This window comes from Panthera onca, chromosome A1 (genome assembly GCF_046562875.1).
Source record: "Panthera onca isolate mPanOnc1 chromosome A1, mPanOnc1 haplotype 2, whole genome shotgun sequence".
NCBI lineage: Eukaryota > Metazoa > Chordata > Mammalia > Carnivora > Felidae > Panthera > Panthera onca.
Genome location: NC_138339.1, coordinates 145215081 through 145233549, shown reverse-complemented (window position 1 = coordinate 145233549; position 18469 = coordinate 145215081). Strand labels below are relative to the sequence as shown.

General features: G+C 43.4%; 2 long non-coding RNA genes across 2 annotated transcripts in view; one reads left to right on the top strand and one right to left on the bottom strand.

Annotated features, from left to right (window-relative positions):
- Positions 1–1127: 1127 nt before the first annotated feature.
- LOC132681665 (uncharacterized) overlaps positions 1128–18469 on the bottom strand; it is a 42055-nt gene continuing 24713 nt past the window's right edge. Inside the window, exons 2-3 of the long non-coding RNA XR_009611189.3 lie at positions 8761–9003; positions 1128–2900 (exon numbers count right to left, since the gene is read on the bottom strand). This is a non-coding gene — a long non-coding RNA (uncharacterized LOC132681665). The remainder of the gene's footprint in view (positions 2901–8760; positions 9004–18469) is intronic.
- On the top strand, positions 4524–6561 carry LOC132681666 (uncharacterized). The gene is made up of 2 exons (XR_009611190.1): positions 4524–4609; positions 6418–6561. It is a non-coding gene; the product is annotated as an uncharacterized LOC132681666 (long non-coding RNA).

Here is an 18469-nt window from a genome sequence, read left to right as displayed (position 1 = left end):
TCAGAAGACTTCTGGAAATGTTTTCTTCGGCTCTTAAAATGATGCGTGAGAGAGCAAGAGTACTTTTTTTTCTGCCTCTGCACATTGTTGACTATATGTGAAGGCTGGAGCTGTGGCAGCCATCTTGACACCACGGGAACCAGACAAACCAACATGCTGTAGATGGAAAGAATCTGAGTCTTTGCTGATACTGTTGAGTAGCTCAATTAACCGATCCTGCAGGTGTCTTTCTGCCAGACTTCATAACAGATGAGATCCTGAGTCCCTTTATTGTTCAAGCTTTGATGCATTCTGCCATGAGTATTTGTACATGAAATGCCACTGTGCTCGTTGCTGGCAATGTTCTCCAGATATGGAAGGGTGATGAGTACATTTTGCTACCATGCCACTGTCCATAGTCCACCCATGGTCTCCCCTTTCCCCTGGCTCTCCCTGCTGACTCCCTTTCTCTGGTTCCCGGTCCAGCCCTCAGACCCTGAGCACAAAGCGCAGACATCTGATCACCTGAGCCTGACTCCTCTCCAATGTCAAGTTGTGGGTTTCCTCAGAGCTTCAGATGACCTGTCCCTCGCTCTCTGGGTCAGTCAGTGGACACAGAGGTGGGGTGGCACTGGTGGCCGTGCTGAAAAAACTGTACGAATTTGAACCCAGCGCTGAGTAGGAAAAAGCTCAACGGTGAGGAATTCTCAAGGAAAAAGAAATCAGAGGCTATCAGTGTCTGTGCCAACAAACCCTGCTTGAGATGCAGGGACAGCAGCGTAAGGAATGTGAAGAGGCAGGACACACGCAATCATAAAATTCATCTGTTTTGTAGAAGATACTATTTCCTGAGCGCTTACCGCACGAGGGGCAGCACGCTACGTGATTTGGAGATGACGTCTCCTTTGCTCCTTACGACATCCTGTGATGTAGATATTTCAGTGTGTCTACTTCAGAGAGGAAAATCAAGATTATCTAAGTCTCCCAGCTCTGTGCTGCTGGTTAGTGGCAGAGCCAGGATTCAATCCAACTTCAGCTGACTCAAGAGCCCATGCACCACAAACTATCGCAACGGATAGCTTCATTCATTCCTTTGTTCATTTACCAGCTTGGGGTTTTTTTTAAATTTTAGGGAGACAGAGAGTGAATAAGCAAGCAGGGGAGAGAAGCAGAGAGAGAGACAGAGGGAGAGAGAGAACCCCAAGCAGGCTCTGCACTGTCAGCGCAGAGCCCAATGCAGGGCTTGAACCCATGGCCCTGAGATCATGACCTGAGTTGAAGCCAAGAGTTGGAAGCTCAACCGACTGAGCCACCCAGGCGCCCCTTCATTTACTGCTTCAATAAGAATTTACCGAGCACCAACACTGAGCCAGCCAGGACTTGTGTTCGACAGTGAAGATATAAAAGACAAGTAAGACAGAGTCTCTGTCCTTATGGAGCTAACAGACCAGCAGTGACATGGCTAGGCCAACATCTCCATTTGTACCACAGAAAGACCCCCAGGCATCATGGAGCACAAAAGGGGCAGAGACGCCACAGAAGGACTCCTGGACGAGAGGAGATCTCCTTAGTTTTTTGGTTTCTTTTCAGAATCATTCAACATTCTCACAATGTTGAGAATGTTATACATTCTCAAAATACAAATCAAGACCACAATGAGATCCCACCTCACACCTGTCAGAATGGCTCACATTAACAACTCAGGCAACAACAGGTGTTGGCGAGGATTCGGAGAAAGAGGAACCCTTTTGCACGGCTGGCGGGAATGCAAGCTGGTGCAGCCGCTCTGGAAAACAGGATGGAGGTTCCTCAGAAAACTAAAAATAGAACTATCCTAGGACCCAGCAATTGCACTACTAGGAATCTATCCAAAGTATACAAACATGCTGACGCGAAGGGGCACATGCACCCCAATGTTTATAGCAGCACTATCGATAATCGTGGAACTATGGAAAGAGCCCAAATGTCCATTGACTGATGGACAGATAAAGAAGATGTGGTATATATACACAATGGAATACTACCCGGCGATCAAAAAGAATGAAATCTTGCCATTTGCGACAACATGGATGGAGATCTCAGTTTTAAACAATAGTTGAGAGTAGCTAAGGGGCTGTGGGGGGAGCCACGTTGCAGAGGGGACAGAACAGCAAAGGCTCTGCTGGTCCCTCTCTCTCTCCATGAGGTCTCAAGTCTCCTTCCTGTGATTTCTCCAGCACAGTACTCAGACTTCTTACATGGGGTCTGGCTCTCCGTAGAGCAAGTGCCCCCAGGCAAAGGTCTTCAAAGACAGTTTCAAACAGACACATCATTACGTTTGCCATATTCTCTTGGGTAAAGCAGTCACAGAGCCTGTCCAGATTCAACAGGAGGGGCCATACCCCCACGTCTCAATGGGAAAAGTATCAAAGAAATTGTGGCCATCTGTAATCGACCTCAGTGGCTGCAGGAACTAAACATGCTAATACACATGAAACACTTAGAGCTCTGCCAGCACGAAGCAAGCACTAGACCCACGTCTGTTGTTGTTGCCACCACGTTATCACCAGTGGTGCATTCAAAATCCTTGCCAGCAAGGTCAGGGAAGCGGGACCTTTCACCCTTGACTGCCCACCTCCCTCCACGACCTTTCCAGATAAAGGGGTGGTCCCCATTACAAAGAGGAAGATGTAACACTCACCTGCTACCTCAACCTGGCACAACAACTCTGGCCAAGACCAGCCTGCAGCCTGATGGGGCTCCTGAAGGAGATGTGCAGGTAAGGGAAATGCTGTGCCCTTGTCTGGCACCCGCATCCAACACCACCTGGTTCACCCGTCTGCAGCCCTGACTCACAGGACAGAGGCTTGTGTGGAACACATCCAGCTGTGATGGCCTCCTTTGTAGAACACTCTGCTCCACGGTTTCTGGGTAAATAAATCCTACAAGGAAAAGAAAGATTGGGGTGCCTGGTGGCTCAGTCGGTTGAGTGTCTAGCTTCGGCTCAGGTCATGATCTCACAGTTCATGAGTTCAAGACCCGCATCGGGCTCTGTGCTGTCAGCACAGAAACTGCTTCAGTTTCTCCTTCCCTCTCTCTCTCTCTCTGCCCCTTTCTCTCTCTCTCTCTCTCTCTCTCTCTCTCTCTCTCTCTCTGTCTCAAAAATAAACAAACAGTTGGGGTGCCTGGGTGGTTCAGTCGGTTCAGCCTCCAACTTCGGCCCAGGTCATGATCTCACAATTCGTGAGTTTGAGCCCCGCGTCGGACTCTGTGCTGACAGCTCAGAGGCTGGAGCCTGCTTCAGAATCTGTGTCTCCCTCTCTCTCTGCTCCTCCCCTGTTCTCTCTCTCTCTCTCTCTGTCTCTCTCTCTCTCTCTCTCTGTCTCAAAAACGAATGAATATTAAAAATATTTTTTTAATAAATAAAAATAAAGGGTTAAAATAAAAGAAGGAAGATTGTACTTTCCAGCTGTGCCTCTTGTCCTTTATGGTAAATATTTCCTATCCCTTCCTTCCCTCCCATCAAGATGAATGTATGCAGAGTCACGTACGCTTGCATTTACCCACTCACACATTGAACAAACACTTACTAAGCACCTACAGTGTATACAGAGCTGAACAAGACACACAAATCTTTCCGATATAAAGCTAATATTTTAATGGAGGGAGCCAGATAATAAACAAGTATGTAAGGAGGTAAACATGTGAAATATGTGATCACTGCTCTAAGTGAAAGCAGGTCACCTGATAAAGGGAACTAACTGCAGAAGCCTCTTTCACTCCGGTAGTTTTGGAAGGGTTCTTTAAGGTTACTGGAGTTTGGATCTAAGAAATGAGAATGTGTTAGCCTCTTGAAAACCTCGGGAAGGGGCGCCTGGGTGGTTCAGTTGGTTAAGAGGGTGACTCCTGATTTCGGCTCAGGTCATGACGTCATGGTCATGAGTTCAAGCCCCACGTTGGGCTCTGCACTCACAGCACAGAGTCTGCTTCAGATCCTCTGTCTCCCTCTCTCTCTGTCCCTCCCTGGTCACCCTCTCTCTCTCTCAAAAATAAATAAACATTAAAAAAAATTTTTTTTTAAACCTTGGGAGGAGAATTCTAAGCAACATGGACACCAAAGGCGAAGATACTGAGGTGAGAAAAGGTTTAATGTGTCTCAGGTCCAGGGCTGAGGGTAGAAAGGAAAATGGTTTGGGAGAAGGCTCAAGTGTAGACAGGAGTAGGTCCTGCAGGGCAAGCTAGCCCAGAAACCCAACTTAAACAGGGAATGTGTTGGCTCAGCTGAAAAGTTGAGGCATGGCATGGGACTGACTTGGCTCAACAGAGTCAATGGGACTTGCCCACTTGACATGATAAGTTAGATGGGTTCCCAGAGGTCCAAGTGTTCACCATCTTTGCAGCCAGCATTCCCCACCGTTCCTCCAAAAGACCTGGGCTTCAGTATTCCTGGATCAACTCAGGAGACGGACTCATCCCTGAGCCAGTCATTGTGACATAGGGAAAGAATATGCTGACTGTCCATGCTGGGGTTGCATGCCGACCCCCGGACACAGCGGGTGGAGAGGAGTCAGCCTGCCCAGAGCACTTGCGGTAAGAATCAGGGAGAGAAGAATTCCCCAAAGGAAAATGGAGAAGCAGCTTTCAGAAGAAGGTGCACGGATAGTGAACAGGCATAGGGTGGTGGTGGAGGGGAGGGGGAAGTTTCCACAAAGCAGGACCATGTAGACCATGGCAAGGAGCTGGGTAAGAAGCTAAGTACACTAGGAAGCCATGAGAGGGTTTTAAGCAAAGGAGTGGGAGGCAATCTGCTGGCATTTGATAACATTTCAAAAAGATTATTTTGGCCACTAGGTAGAGACAGGGTTACAAGAATCTAAGCTTGGAAGCATTGAGATCAGGGGACTATTACAGAATGACAGGCTGAAGAGGTAGGTGCCTTGAACGTGGGTATATGGGTGACAGTACGGAGTCAGAGAAACGTGAACAGAGCTGAGACACTCTTGTGGGGAAAGCTGATGTCTATAACGATGGAGGAGAGTCAGCGGAGTAAGTGAAAGAAGTCAAGCGTGAATCCCAGGGTTCTGGCTTTGTCACCTGGGTGAATCATGAGACCATTTGCCAAGAGGGGAAAGACATGGGATGTGGGAGGGCAGGGACAAGTCAGGAAAGTGAAAACCAGGAGGTCCATTGTGGGTGTGTTCCGTGTGAAATTCTGGTGGGATTATCAAGGGGAGACCTTGACAAGGTCATTAGATGAGCGGGTCTGGAATATAGAAGAAAGGTCTGTGCTTCAGTTATATAAATCCAGGAACCATCAGCACACAGATAGTATTTAAATGTGCAGGACTAAATGAGATCACTTGGGAGCACATACAGTTGACCTTGAACAACATGGGTTTGAACTGCTAAGTCGCTTATTGTTGGATTTTGGGGGGGTGGGGAGGTAAATGCAGCACAGTACTGTGAATTCATTTTCTCTTCCTTATGATTTTCGTTAAATTTTTTTTTAATGTTTTATTTATTTTTGAGAGAGATGCAGAGCATGAGTAGGGTAGGGGCAGAGCCTGCTGGAATCAGGTTCCAGGCTCTGAGCTGTCAGCACAGAGCCCAATGCTGGGTTTGAACTCACAAACTGTGAGATCACGACCTGAGCCAAAGTCAGAAACTTAACTGACTGAACCTCCAGGCACCCCCGCCATTATGATTTTCTTAATAACATTTTCTTTTCTCTAGCTTACTTTATCGTGGGAATACAGTATAGAATACATAGGACATACAAAATGTGTTAATTGACTGTTTGCGTTATTGGTAAGGCTTCCAGGCAACAGTAGGCTATTAGTAGTTAAGTAGTGGGGAGTCAAAAGTTATACATGAATTTTTAACTGCATGCTGGGGCGGGGGGGACTTGGTGCCCTTAATCCCTACATTGTTCAAGGGCCAGGTGTAGACAGAGAAAAGGAGGAGGCTTTCATGCTAATTTCCCAACAAAACTGCCACTCTGTTCAAACTGGTTTACTTGGGTTCTAGGCAAATACAGGCTCTTCCACCCCTGGATATGTGTGTGCATGTGTGTGCCCGTGCATGTGCACATGCACGTGTGTGCACCATTCCTTCTATCTGCAATGCTTCTGCTCACCCCTGAAGACTCATTCCTTAAAATCAGCTTCAACATCACTTCCCCAGGAACATTTGCCTTATTAGCTCCATTGCAAATGCCAGCCCCTTGCATCCTATGATTTTCATTATCTGTTTACCATACATTTGGCATTTACAAAACATTGTCTTATGTTCTGTGTGTATATTACATTTCCCCTAAAGAGATGATAAGCCCTTAGAAGGCAGCCTTCAAGCCTTTGGACTCCCAACACAGGGCAAGTTGCCCCAAAAAAGAGTTAAAACAAAGATCTGTCGATCGATGCCAACATCCTCTCATACTTTCTTTTGGTGTTTTTGTTCCAGTAGCTGGGAATTCATGTCAAACTCCTACGCGTGGTGAGACAGGGGCTCAGCAAGGGTGTCCCAATCAACCCCCTGAGAACGAGGGAGGCAGCAATTGTTCACTGCTTTAAAATACTTGTGGCAAATAAAGGGAATATGACTCAATCCATATTGAAAAGAACCAGATGAAAGTAGTTCCCCACAGAGGAAAACCAAAGAATTAAAATGAAAGCCTATGAACCACTTCAACTATTTCTGCATCTATCCCCGAATAATATTCCACCCAAGTGGAACACATCTCAGTGTGTTTGCACCCGTTTAACACTCCCTCCTCCTTTCCCAGCCCGGGTTCCACAACTCCCAGCTTAGCGTCATCCCAAAATGTTTGCAGGTGGTTGGACTGGATTCCCAAGCTCCAGATGGCTCAGTCAGCACTGGAGAATCTGGAGAGCCCCGAATTTTCATGCTTTTCTGGTTGCACCACAAAAGACCTTCCCATCCAGCCTCCTCCCCAAACGACCCCTCAGTTTTCCACTTGTGCTTGACTTAACCTGAGTCCCAACGGTCTCCAGCTCTTCCCGAGGCCCTCCATCTGGCCTCTCCTTGCTCTTCTGCCCACAACAGGATTCTCCAATGAGGCAAATCACCCTCCAACCCCAAGAACACCCTCGGGTCTGTGAACTCCAATGGCCGTGACAATATTGAAGAGAAACCGAGCAGGTGTGATGCCGGTTTCCAAAGTTGACCTGCTGCTGATTGAGTCATATCTGCCTGTCTTCCAGAGGTTGTATTACATTCCCCTTCTGACTCATGTCACTTTAAAACTTGTATAACTTGAATCTGCCAGGTGAACATGACCCTTCACTTTTTGCCTCTGGGTCTTCCAGCAGCAGCCGGCTCCCGGGGCTCAACCTATAGACACCATGCAGTGAACCCATCTGAGAACAGAATCCCTGGACCTACCATTTAAAGACTGCTGCATGGGGGCACCTGGGTGGCTCAGTTGGTTAAGCATTTAACTTCAGCTCAGGCCATGATCTCGAGACTCTTGAGTTCAAGCCCCATGTGGGGCTCTGTGCTGACAGCACAAAGCCTGCTTCAGATCCTCAATCCCTCTGTCTTTGCCTCTCTCGTTCTCTCTCTCAAGTATAGACTTTAAAAAATTAATGGGGCACCTGGGTGAATGTCCGACTTTGACTCGGGTCATGGGGGGCGCCTGGGTCTTGCGTTCGCAGGTTCGAGCCCCTGTATCAGGCTCTGTGCTGACAGCTCAGAGCCTGGAGCCTGCTTCTGATTCTGTGTCTCCCTCTCTCTCTCTGCCCCTCCCCTGCTCATGCCCTGTCTCTGTCTCTCAAAAAATAAAATAAAATGTTAAAAAAAAAAGTTTAAAAATTAAAAAAAAAAATTGCTGCATGACCTGCTAGTTAGACGGAGCCTGCTTTCTTACTTGAAAAATTAGGCTTAAGAACACTTTGAAGTATTGTCATGATGATTACATGAGATAACATGAGGGAAGGGTCTGGAATCAAACCTGGCATCGAAGTAGGGGCTCAGCAAACATGAAGTTGAATCTGCCATTTGTATAGGACCCAAAACTGGGCAAATATTGACAATTTCATATGACTCAACCTGCCACGAGTCTTCTAGTCAAGCACTGAGGACATTAGTATTCAACTGGCTGGAGTGTCGGGACCAGAGGAGGTGGGATTTTAGGGATGGAACCTCAGAGATGACTTTCAAAGATTCATTTAAATCATCAATGATTTATTTAAATCCTCAAAGAATCAAGGAATGCCAGAATCCAGCAAGAGGCTTTAAAATGCTGGGAGATTTTCTGGACTCTGAGCTACTTAAGCAAAACTCATTTAAAGAGCTAGGATAACAATGTGGTTAGGAGCCTAGATTCTGGGGACAGATTTCCTGAGCTCAAATCCCAGCTCTGCTACTCATCAGCTTTTTGACCTGGAGCAAGTTTGTTGGCTAATTGGAGTCTCAATGTTTTCCTCCAGGACTCAGGATTGTACTGGGTTGCTATGGAGACTAAGTAAGTTAATATATGTGAAGTTCTTAGAACATGAAGTGTTAACTGTCATTAACTTGATTTAAAATAGGTGGTATGTAGGGGCGCCTGGGTGGCTCCATCTCTTAAGCATCTGACTTCAGCTCAGGTCATGATCTCACAGCTCATGAGTTTGAGCCCCACATCAGGCTCTGTGCTGATGGCTCAGAGCCTGGAGCCTGCTTCGAATTCTGTGACCCTGTCTCTCTCTCTGTCCCTACTGTGCTCGTGCTCTGTTTCTCTCCCTCTCTCTCTAAAAAATAAACATTAAAAAAATTTTTTTAAGTTAGGTGGTATGTACTGACCGGAGACCCAAGATTGGAAATTCGAATTCCAGCAATGGGAAACCAGCCTCCTTCCTCTTCTAGAGCTGTTCCAGGACAGCAGCTGAGACACCCCTTGGGAAGTTCAAAGATGGTGGATGTCACCACCCAGGAGAGCTCAGGGAGGGTCCTCCCAGCCAGCAGCATTGCATCCAGTGCTTCCAGGTGCTTCGAGAGAAGGGCCGAGAACTTTAGTCACCCAGAGCAGAAGTGACTCAGGTGCACCTGCAGAATCCAATGGAGGAGAAGTGATGAGGGATGAAAAGGAAGGGAGATAGAACAGCCACACACCAAGAAGAAGCGGACACAGCTCATGCTAGAGGGGAATGAAAGCATTAGTTGAATTCACGGTTTACTTAGAAAGTCAGATTCGGACAAAGACGTCGTAAGGAAAATGATAACGATGTCCTACAGGTTTTCCCATAACTACTTTCACGCGTATTACCTGATGATATCCATCCAAAACAAAAACAAAAACAAAAATAAAAAAACAAAAAAGTAAAACCCTATGAGGCAGGTAGGCAAAGCTAGCATTGTATTTGAAGATGAGCAATTAGGGGCGCTGAGTGGCTCAGTCTGTTGTTCAGCATCCAACTTTTGGTTTCAGCTCAGGTTGTGATTTCACAGTTTGGGAGTCCGAGCCCCACGTGGGGCTCTGCACTGACAGCACACAGCCTGCTTGGGATTCTCTCTCTCCCTCTCTCTCTCTCTGCCCTTCCCTGCTCATGCTTTCTCTCTCTCTCTCTCTCAAAATAAATGACCATTAAAAAAAAAAATTAAAGATGAGCGACGGAAGGATCCGGGAGCTTCAATGACTTACCCAAGCCTACTTGCCCAGTAGGTGATGGAGCTGGAATTTGAGCCCCTTAAAGTCAGAGCCACGTTTATCTTTGTCTCCCTAGCACCAGCCACTAAGTTCAAGTTTACTGAGTGAATGGGCTCAAATGGGCTGGAACACAGACTCACGCTCTCAGGCTGGTCCTGGATCTCAGGCAATGACTCAGATGCTCATGCTTTGCAGATTCCCAAACCCACAGCTGGACAGTCACTCAGAGGCAGTGAAGGGGTGGGGGGTGGGTAAAGGGACAGGGTTTCAACAGTTTGTGCCAGAACAGATTAGGTATCTTGTACACATAATCAGCATGCATATGTCCCTTTTCCATAGCCCTAATGACAAGCGAGACTATCCAGCCACAGCTCTCAGGCTGCCATTTATAACCCATTTGCTCATGAGGGATAAAGCCTGCCTTATAAGGTGATTTTGAGGTCCTTCCTCTTCGTGTGTGTGTGTGTGTGTGTGTCTGTAGATACATACAGGTATATACATTTACTTATCAGGTACACCATCGATTTGCCCCACATCTTATTAGAGACAGATCTGGACAGAGTGCTTAAAGATCTCAAGAGAAAGGGGCACCTTGGTGGCCCAGTTGTTGAAGTGTCTGACTTCAGCTCCAGTCATGATCTCATGGCTGGTGAGTTCAAGCTCTGCATCACATCCTGTGCTGATAGTGCAGAGCCTGCCTGGGACTCTCTCTCCCTCTCTCTCTCTCTCTCATTCTCTCTCAAAAAAATAAATAAATAAACTTAAAAAAAAAAATTTCAGGGCGCCTGGGTGGCTCAGTCAGTTGAACGTCCAACTTCAGCTCAGGTCATGATCTCACGGTCCGTGAGTTCGAGCCCCGTGTGGGCTCTGTGCTGACAACTCAGAGCCTGGAACCTGCTTCAGATCTGTGTCTCCCTCTCTCTCTGTCCCTCTTCCACTCACACTCTGTCTCTCTCTGTCTCAAAAATAAATAAAGATTTAAAAAAAAATTTTTTTTAAAGGATATTCTTTCTCCATTCCAAAGCGGTGGAGATTTCACTGCTAAGTGTCCAAGCCCCTCTTCTGTTCCAAAGAGTTTGGGGGGGATTCTGAGCCATTGGAAGGATGAGAGGAGGAGGCATTTCTCCAAATGGAGTATGTTTGATGAAGCACCAGGGAGTCTGGAGGCATCGCCATTGCCTGCAAGATAGATGGCCCCTGTGCTATCTGCTGTTAACTAGTGGTCCCTCAATGGTGGCACATACGGTGACAGACGCAGGAATGCAATGTTGGCAAAACTTCCAAGAGCCTCTGAGTCCTGGTGACAGACGATGCTTGCTCCCAAGAGACAAACATTTGCAGATTTCATTCTCTGGCTCGCTAGTCAGTGATTCTAATCTGTCTACCACAAACGGAGAAAGCCCTCAGGGTATAAATTGATGTAGCTCATTGTTGCTCTCTTGAATACTTTAGAATTTCCTCTTTATCTTTCTGAAATGTTGCCCACGTTGTGAAAGAGGGTATGTGTGTTAGTGTGTTCTTCTCATTCTGCAACTGTAGGAACTCATATTCTTTCATTTCTTTTGACCTCTCCCCTTTACTCTCTCTGTTCTCTTTTTTGTGAAACTCTTACTAGAAGCTGTTGGGACTGCTGGATCTGCTTCGACATCTCTTTGCTGTTCCCTCCTATTTTTTTCTCTTTGTCCTTTTGCGTTATGTAATGGGGTTGATTTTTCAGGTCAATCGGCAAGCTCACGAATTTGCTTTTCATGTGTGTCCCTTGTGCCCTTCGTCTGAGGAATACTAGTAGTGACAGACCTAACATGAAAAATGTACAACCTTGCGGAACGTCATAATGAACAAAATAAAATGGAGAGGGGGCGCCTGGGTGGCTCAGTCAGTTAAGCGTCCGACTTTAGCTCAGGTCATGATCTCACAGTTGGTGAGTTCGAGCCCCGCATAGAGCTCTCTGCTGTCAGCACAGAGCCCGCTTTGGGTAGTCTGTCTCCCTCTGTCTCTCTGCGCCTCCACTATTTGCACTCTCTCAAAAATAAATAAACATTAAAATAAATAAACAAAATAAAAATAAATGGAGAGATTTACCATGTTCTCAAATAGGAAGACACAGTAACATAGAATTGTCCCTTCTTAACCTAGACCTTCAAAAGTAATCCTGGTAAAACCTTAAGAATATTGTTTTTGATAGACAGGCCATCTAGAGTTGATTGGGATATGTGTGAAGTAGGAAGATTATTGTCTCCTCTCCTGCTGGAGACTCCACTACATTGAGAGTAAGGCAACTAGGATCACAAAAGAAGGTAGAAACCTGTAAAGAGATGCAATTTTGGAAGACGGAACTGGATGGGGGAGAGGTGACTGATTGTAGCATGCAAAGGAAGTAATGAGCCAAGTCACCTGGAGGGGAATGACCGCGAATAAGTGAGCCAAATCACCACAAAGGAAAACCTGAGATGCTCAGCTTTGGAGACGGCAGGGTCAGTGAAAGGCTGGGTTGAAGTGCGGAGCTAAAAATCAGCGTTGCTCGAAGCTTGTCAATGGGGTAGCCATATCCTTCCTCCACCTCAGGCAGTCAGGCTACTAATCTCCCAGACCATGGATTGAAGAGTTCTTTTCTGTTTAATTTAATGGGCAAGGCTGAGACTCAGGCTTATGCAAATGGAGACAGCAGAGGGGAGGCAAGCGGAATTCTGCAAAAGAAATGGTTAAACTGCATGGCTCCCTTTCCCCAAATAGCGCTCCATATGCTGACAGGTGCATAAAGACAATCAGAAGATTCTCTCTCTCTCTCTCTCTCTCTCTGTACAAACTAAATGGCCCTAAGGATGAAGCTTCCATTTTTCTCTTTTCTTCCTCCCTCCCTCCCTCTTCCTTCCTTCCTTCCTTCCTTCCTTCCTTCCTTCCTTCCTTCCTTTTTCTTTCTTTCTCTTTCCTTTCTTTTCTTGCTTTCATGCTTCTTATGAACTCTCTGTTCAATCACCCCTAAATGTAGCCCAGAGGTCAACAAATCCTGTCCACACACTCAGGCCCTCCAAACACTATTTTAGAGGCTCACTCTTAGATAGAATCAGAGTGCCAACCCTCCCAAACTATTGATGAGAACCTCCAGCACGAAAGAGAAAGACCAATGCAAGAATAAAGAAAAAAAAAGAAGAAATCTCGAGAAAACAAACGGAAGGGGATATAAGATTTCCTTACAACACTAGGGAAATAAGTGAAGAAGCTATATCCTTATACCCAGAAATAGAGGTGATATAAAAGGATAAAATCAAAGAACAAGAAGTCAAATTTTCTGCTGGAAATAAAAACTTAATCAAAATCCAATATTCAATAGGAAGGTTGGAGGAAGAAGCTGAGGAAATCTCCCAAGAACTAGCACAAAAAGACATAGCACTAAAAATTAGGAAAGGAAAGAAAAGTAATGTAGAGAATGAATATAAGAGGAGGCACTAGCTAAGCAAGATGATTTCTTAAGAAAGAGAAGGGAGAAAACAGAGAGGTGGGAAATACCGAAGTAACACAGCAATAAAATTTCTAGCACTGAAAACAATAAATCTCCAGGTTGCAAGTACCTCTTCTATGCCCAAGAAAATGGATGAAATAACCCATACCAAAGTACGTAAGTTGTGAGATGTCTGAGTTCTGGGGGAAAAGAGAAGATCCTAATGGTTCCCCTGAGGAGCAAAAAAAAAAAAAAAAAAAAGCCATTTACAAGGAAAACAGACAGGAGGTAGAAATAGGATTATTCACAGCTACAATGAATGTTAGAGACCAATAAGGCGGTGCTTCAAGTATTTAAAGGAAAATTAAGTTTTAGCTTAGATTTCAAATCCTGGCCAAATTGTAATTTCAGGGAGTGGATAAAATGGACATTTTCAGGAGGGTAAGAACTGTAAAATACTCCCCTTGTTCCTTATAAAAAGCAAGTAGAGAACTTTCCGCTCTCTGGATTGTAGGCTATAACAACCTTCCCGCTGAGGTCAACTAAAACAGTTGTAGGGATGGGCGTCTGAGTGGCTCAGTTGGCTAAGCATCTGACTTCAGCTCAGGTCATGATCTCGCAGTTCACGAGTTCAAGTCCCGTGTCGGGCTCTGTGCTGACAGCTTGGAGCCTAGAGCCTGCTTCTGATTCTGTGTCTCCCTCTTTCTCTGCTCCTCCCCTGCTCGTGCTCTGTCCCTTTCTGTGTCTCAAAAATAATAAATAAATGATTTTTTTAAAAAAGGAAGTAACAAAATAAAACATTCCTGGGAGTGGAAGCAGCATGGATACTTCCGCGTGCATGCACACACACACACACACACACAATCAAAAAACAAAACAAAACAGAAAAAACAGTTGTAGGGAAACAATATATCCAGATACAATTTTAATTATTTAAATATATTACATATGTATATATCTTTAAAATTATCTTATAATTAGCATATTTTCATTTATAAATATTAAATATATTATTTTTAAGACACTAGACCGAAATACATAATTAAACTATATTTTACAAATATGAATAACATATTTATATTTCAATTCTTCTTCAAAGCATCAAAAAGCTGGTAAGATAGTGATGGATTACTATGGCCAAATTTTGGAGAATCTGAGAAGCAAGGTCTCACAGCTGTTTTTGCTCTGCTTAGGAAGACAAGGCTGCAATAGGGAGCTGCGGTATCTGGCAACCTCACTGGACAAAAGAGATAAAAGGAACAGCCAAGTGGAGAGTCTGATAGACACACACATTAAGTTGAGGTCCTGAAGGGCTTTACTCTTGGAGCAGGACTTCCCAAATGTGCCTGCATAGTAGGATCTCAGGAGGGCTTTTATTTTATTATTTTTTTTAATGTTTATTTGTTTATTTTTGAGAGAGAGCACAAGCAGGGAAGGGGCAGAGAGAGATTGGGAGAGAGAGAATCCTGAGCAATCTCTGTGCACCATCAGCACAGAGCCCAACGTGGGGCTCAAACCCATGAACCGGGAGATCATAACCTGAGACCAAGTCGGATGCTTAACCGACTGAGCCACCCAGGAATCTCTTCAGGGGAGCTTTGAAAAGTTCCAAAGTGCAGGCTGCACCAGAGACCAATGAAGTCACAGTCTCTGGGGGTGGGACACAGCCATCAGTAGATTTGGAAGCTCCCCCGGTGATTCCAGTGTGCTGATGACTTTGGGAACCTCCAGTGTGTGGAAGTAACACTGTTCTCATGTGGGTGACTCTGAGAATCTCAAGTCTGGGATCTCAGTTCATGTGGTCCCAAAGGGTCAGAAGCAAATGAACGTTCTCTGTGGTGGTATATATTTTCATCCTAGGCCTCAGATTATTTCTCCAAAAAAAGAAATATGCTTAAATGCAATGTCAAGTGCAAGTTCTCTATGAGTGAAAACCAGCATCTGGGAATATTACCATTCAAACAAACCCGGAAAGACACCCTAACTTCAGAGAGTGAAAGTACTGGGCACAGACTCCAAAACCATGTTTCTTGTCTTAAAAGAGAAAAGGAAAAGCTTGAAACTTTCAGCTGGGATGTGGAAACCAAAAAGGTGACTTTGATTTGAAAAAGAAGCAAGCAGAAGTTCTACAACTGAAAAATATAAGACCCATAATTAAGAATTTAATGCAGAGTCTAACAGTCCAGCAGATATAGCCAAAGATTAGACTAGGAAACTGGAATATAAATCAGAAGAAGAGATCCAGAATGTGTTACAGAAAGGCCAAAAGGATGAGAAAGAAAACAGAAGAGAGGATAAAAAACATCAGGTAAGCTTTGGTAAACTTTTGCTTGAAAGGTCAGGTAGTAAATATTTTAGGCCAGGCAGGCAGGCTATACTGTGTCGGTTGCCACCGTAGCTTAAAAAAAAAAAAAAAAAAAAGCCATAGACAAGAGGTGAATAAATAAGCATGACTATATTCAAAACTTTGTTTACAAAAATAGACGGCTGACCCACAGGCCATGGTTTGTCATAGAAAAAGATCTAATATATATATGTTAGATCTTGGAGACGTATGTTCTCCAATCATACCACAGAGGACAGTAGAGGGGAATAGAGTAAAAACAATAATCTAAGAAAAAAATTACTAATAATCTTTTAAGAATTGATGAAAGACAACAACTCACAAATTTGGGAACCCAATAAATCCTCAGGACAAATATAAAGAAATCCACACTTTGGTTTGGAAGTAAGGCAAAAAGAAAGAGAAAAGCCTTTTTCTTTTTAATTTTTAAAATGCTTATTTTTGAGAGAGAGAGAGTGAGGGAGAGAGCAGGGGAGGAGCCAAGACAGACGGAGACAGAGAATTGAAAGCAGGCTCTGCACTGCTGGTGCAGAGCCCCAGGCAGGGCTTGAACTCACGAACCATGAGATCATGACCCAAGCCAAAGGTAGACACTTAACCCACTGAGCCACCCAGGTGCCCCAAGAAAGAGAAAATCTTAAAAGATGCTAGAGAAAAAGTTGCTTTCAAAGGAGTGATGGAGTGACAGCTGACATCTCAATATTACAAAATAAAATAAAAAGCCAGAACACAAGGGAATGTTATCTTCAGTGTATTGAAAGAAAATAACCACCCATCTAGAATTCTAAAGTCAGCAAAATTATATGCTTCAAAAATGAAGGCAACATAAAGACATTACTGGATAAGTAAAAGCACAGAAATTTTTCCTTCTGTAGATCTCCACTAAAGTATATGATAGAGAATGCACTTCAGACACAAGAAAAATGATCATGGGCAGAAGGTATAGTTAAGAGGGGGAAAAGGAGAGCAAAGAAAATAGTAAATACATGAGTAAATCTAAATGAATATTGACCATGTAGAATAATAACTTTTATGCCTTAAGGTGTCTAAATATAAAGAGAATTGAAATACATAGCAATAAAAGCATGAAATTTGGGAATATGATAATTAATACTGAAGTTTTTGTGCTGTCTGGGAGGAAGGTAAAGGAATTAAGTAACATTTGATAAGTCAAGGATGCATACTGTAACTTCTAGAATAACCACCAAGAAAAAGGAGATGAAGTGTGCAACTTCCAAGCAGATAGGAAAGAAAATTTTCAAGCTAGTAAAATCAATGAAAACAAAAAGAAAGAGAAGAAAAAAAAAACATAGAATAGATGGTAAATAAAAACATTAAACATTAAATTCTCTACATTAAACACAATGTAGAGAATTAGATTAAATGTAGATAGACTAACTGGCCGGTTAAAACACTAAGATTGCCCATCTAGATCAAAAAATCAACCCCGAATATGTACTATTTAAAAGTTACCTATCTAGGGGTGCCTGGGTGGCTCAGTGAGTTGAGCATCCAACTCTTGATTTCGGCTCAGGTCATGAACCCAGAGTCATGGGATCAAGCCCCTCACTGTCAGTGAGGAGCCTGCTTGAGATTCTTTCTCCCTCTCCCTCTGCTCCTACCCCTCAAAATAAAATTAAATTAAAATAACATATCTAAAACATAAGAATACAGAAATGTTGACAGCAACTAGAAAACATGCTCCAACAAAACAAGGAAACGAATTTAAAAAGAGAAAGACTTGAGATGAAGAAAATAAGGAATTGGAGGAGGAAGACAAAAGTTTCTGGGAAGAAATCTTCCAGATAAAGGAAGAAGTAAAAAAACTATCTAATGCTTCTGAGCATCGGAGAAAATCTGCTGATAGGTATGTGGTCCTTCAATGGAATATTTGGAAAAAACTGAGATATGTTTATAAAAAAAAAAATCACACAAGTAAAAACAGGAGCAATTAATAAGTCCAAAAAAAAAAAAAAAAAAAAACCAAGAAAGGATTTTATTTATACTGGAAAGGAAATGCAGTCATAATATACTAATCAACTCTCATAATATACTAATATACATAATATACTAATCAATACTAATATACTAATCAAACACTCCAAGTATTTGTCCAATCTTAATGTAAACATGAATTATGTATTTAGCCAAAGTTGTGATAAACTCTGTTGAAGAGGGAGTGGGGTACGATGTAAAACAGAGGAATATTTATGAATGGAAGTCAATAAATGATGTGAAAAAGTGATCAATCAAGCAATTAGCGGTATAATAACATTATTTAGAAATTTAAAGGTTAATGCCAGAAATACCAGCTAAAAGAGGTAAAAGTGATTACTTCTGAGGAGAGGAAATGAGGAAATGAAGAGTAGTAGGACAAGTGTTGTTTGTAATTATAAGCCTTCTCATTTATTTAGTTTTTAAATTATGTACACATCTTATTTTGTTAAAATTTTCAAAAGTTAAAAATAAAACCAGAAAAGAGAGGAGGCAATGCAGGGAAACTTTTTCTACCGGATATAAAAAATTAAAATGGAAATTAAAATTGTAAATCACTTTATGAGGGAATAGACAAATAGCTATCTGACTACCTCATAAATTATATAAGTTAAACAATGATTAAGTGGCACAGATATAAACAAATAGATCATTGAAACAGAATGAAAGTCCAGACAGATTCACATTCATACAGGAATTCAGTTCATGATAAAAGCAGCATTTTATTTTTTTTTAAGTTTATTTTTTTATTTTGAGAGAGAGAGAGAGAGAGAACATGAGCAGGGGAGGATCAGAGAGATAGGGAGAGAGAGAGAATCCCAAGCAGGGTCTGCGCTATCAGCCCCAAGTCTGACATGGGGATAGATCCCATGAACTGCAAGATCATGACCTGGGCTGAAATCGAGAGTCGGATGCTTAACTGACTGAGCCACCCAGGCACCCCCAAAAAGCAGCATTTTAAATCAGTAGGGAAGGATAGTTTTTGATGAGTGGGTGAGACACCTGTCAATTCATTTAGAAGATCAACATTGGAGCCCTGTTTCATACCATACACAGAACGAAATCTCACACAGATTAAAAGACTAAA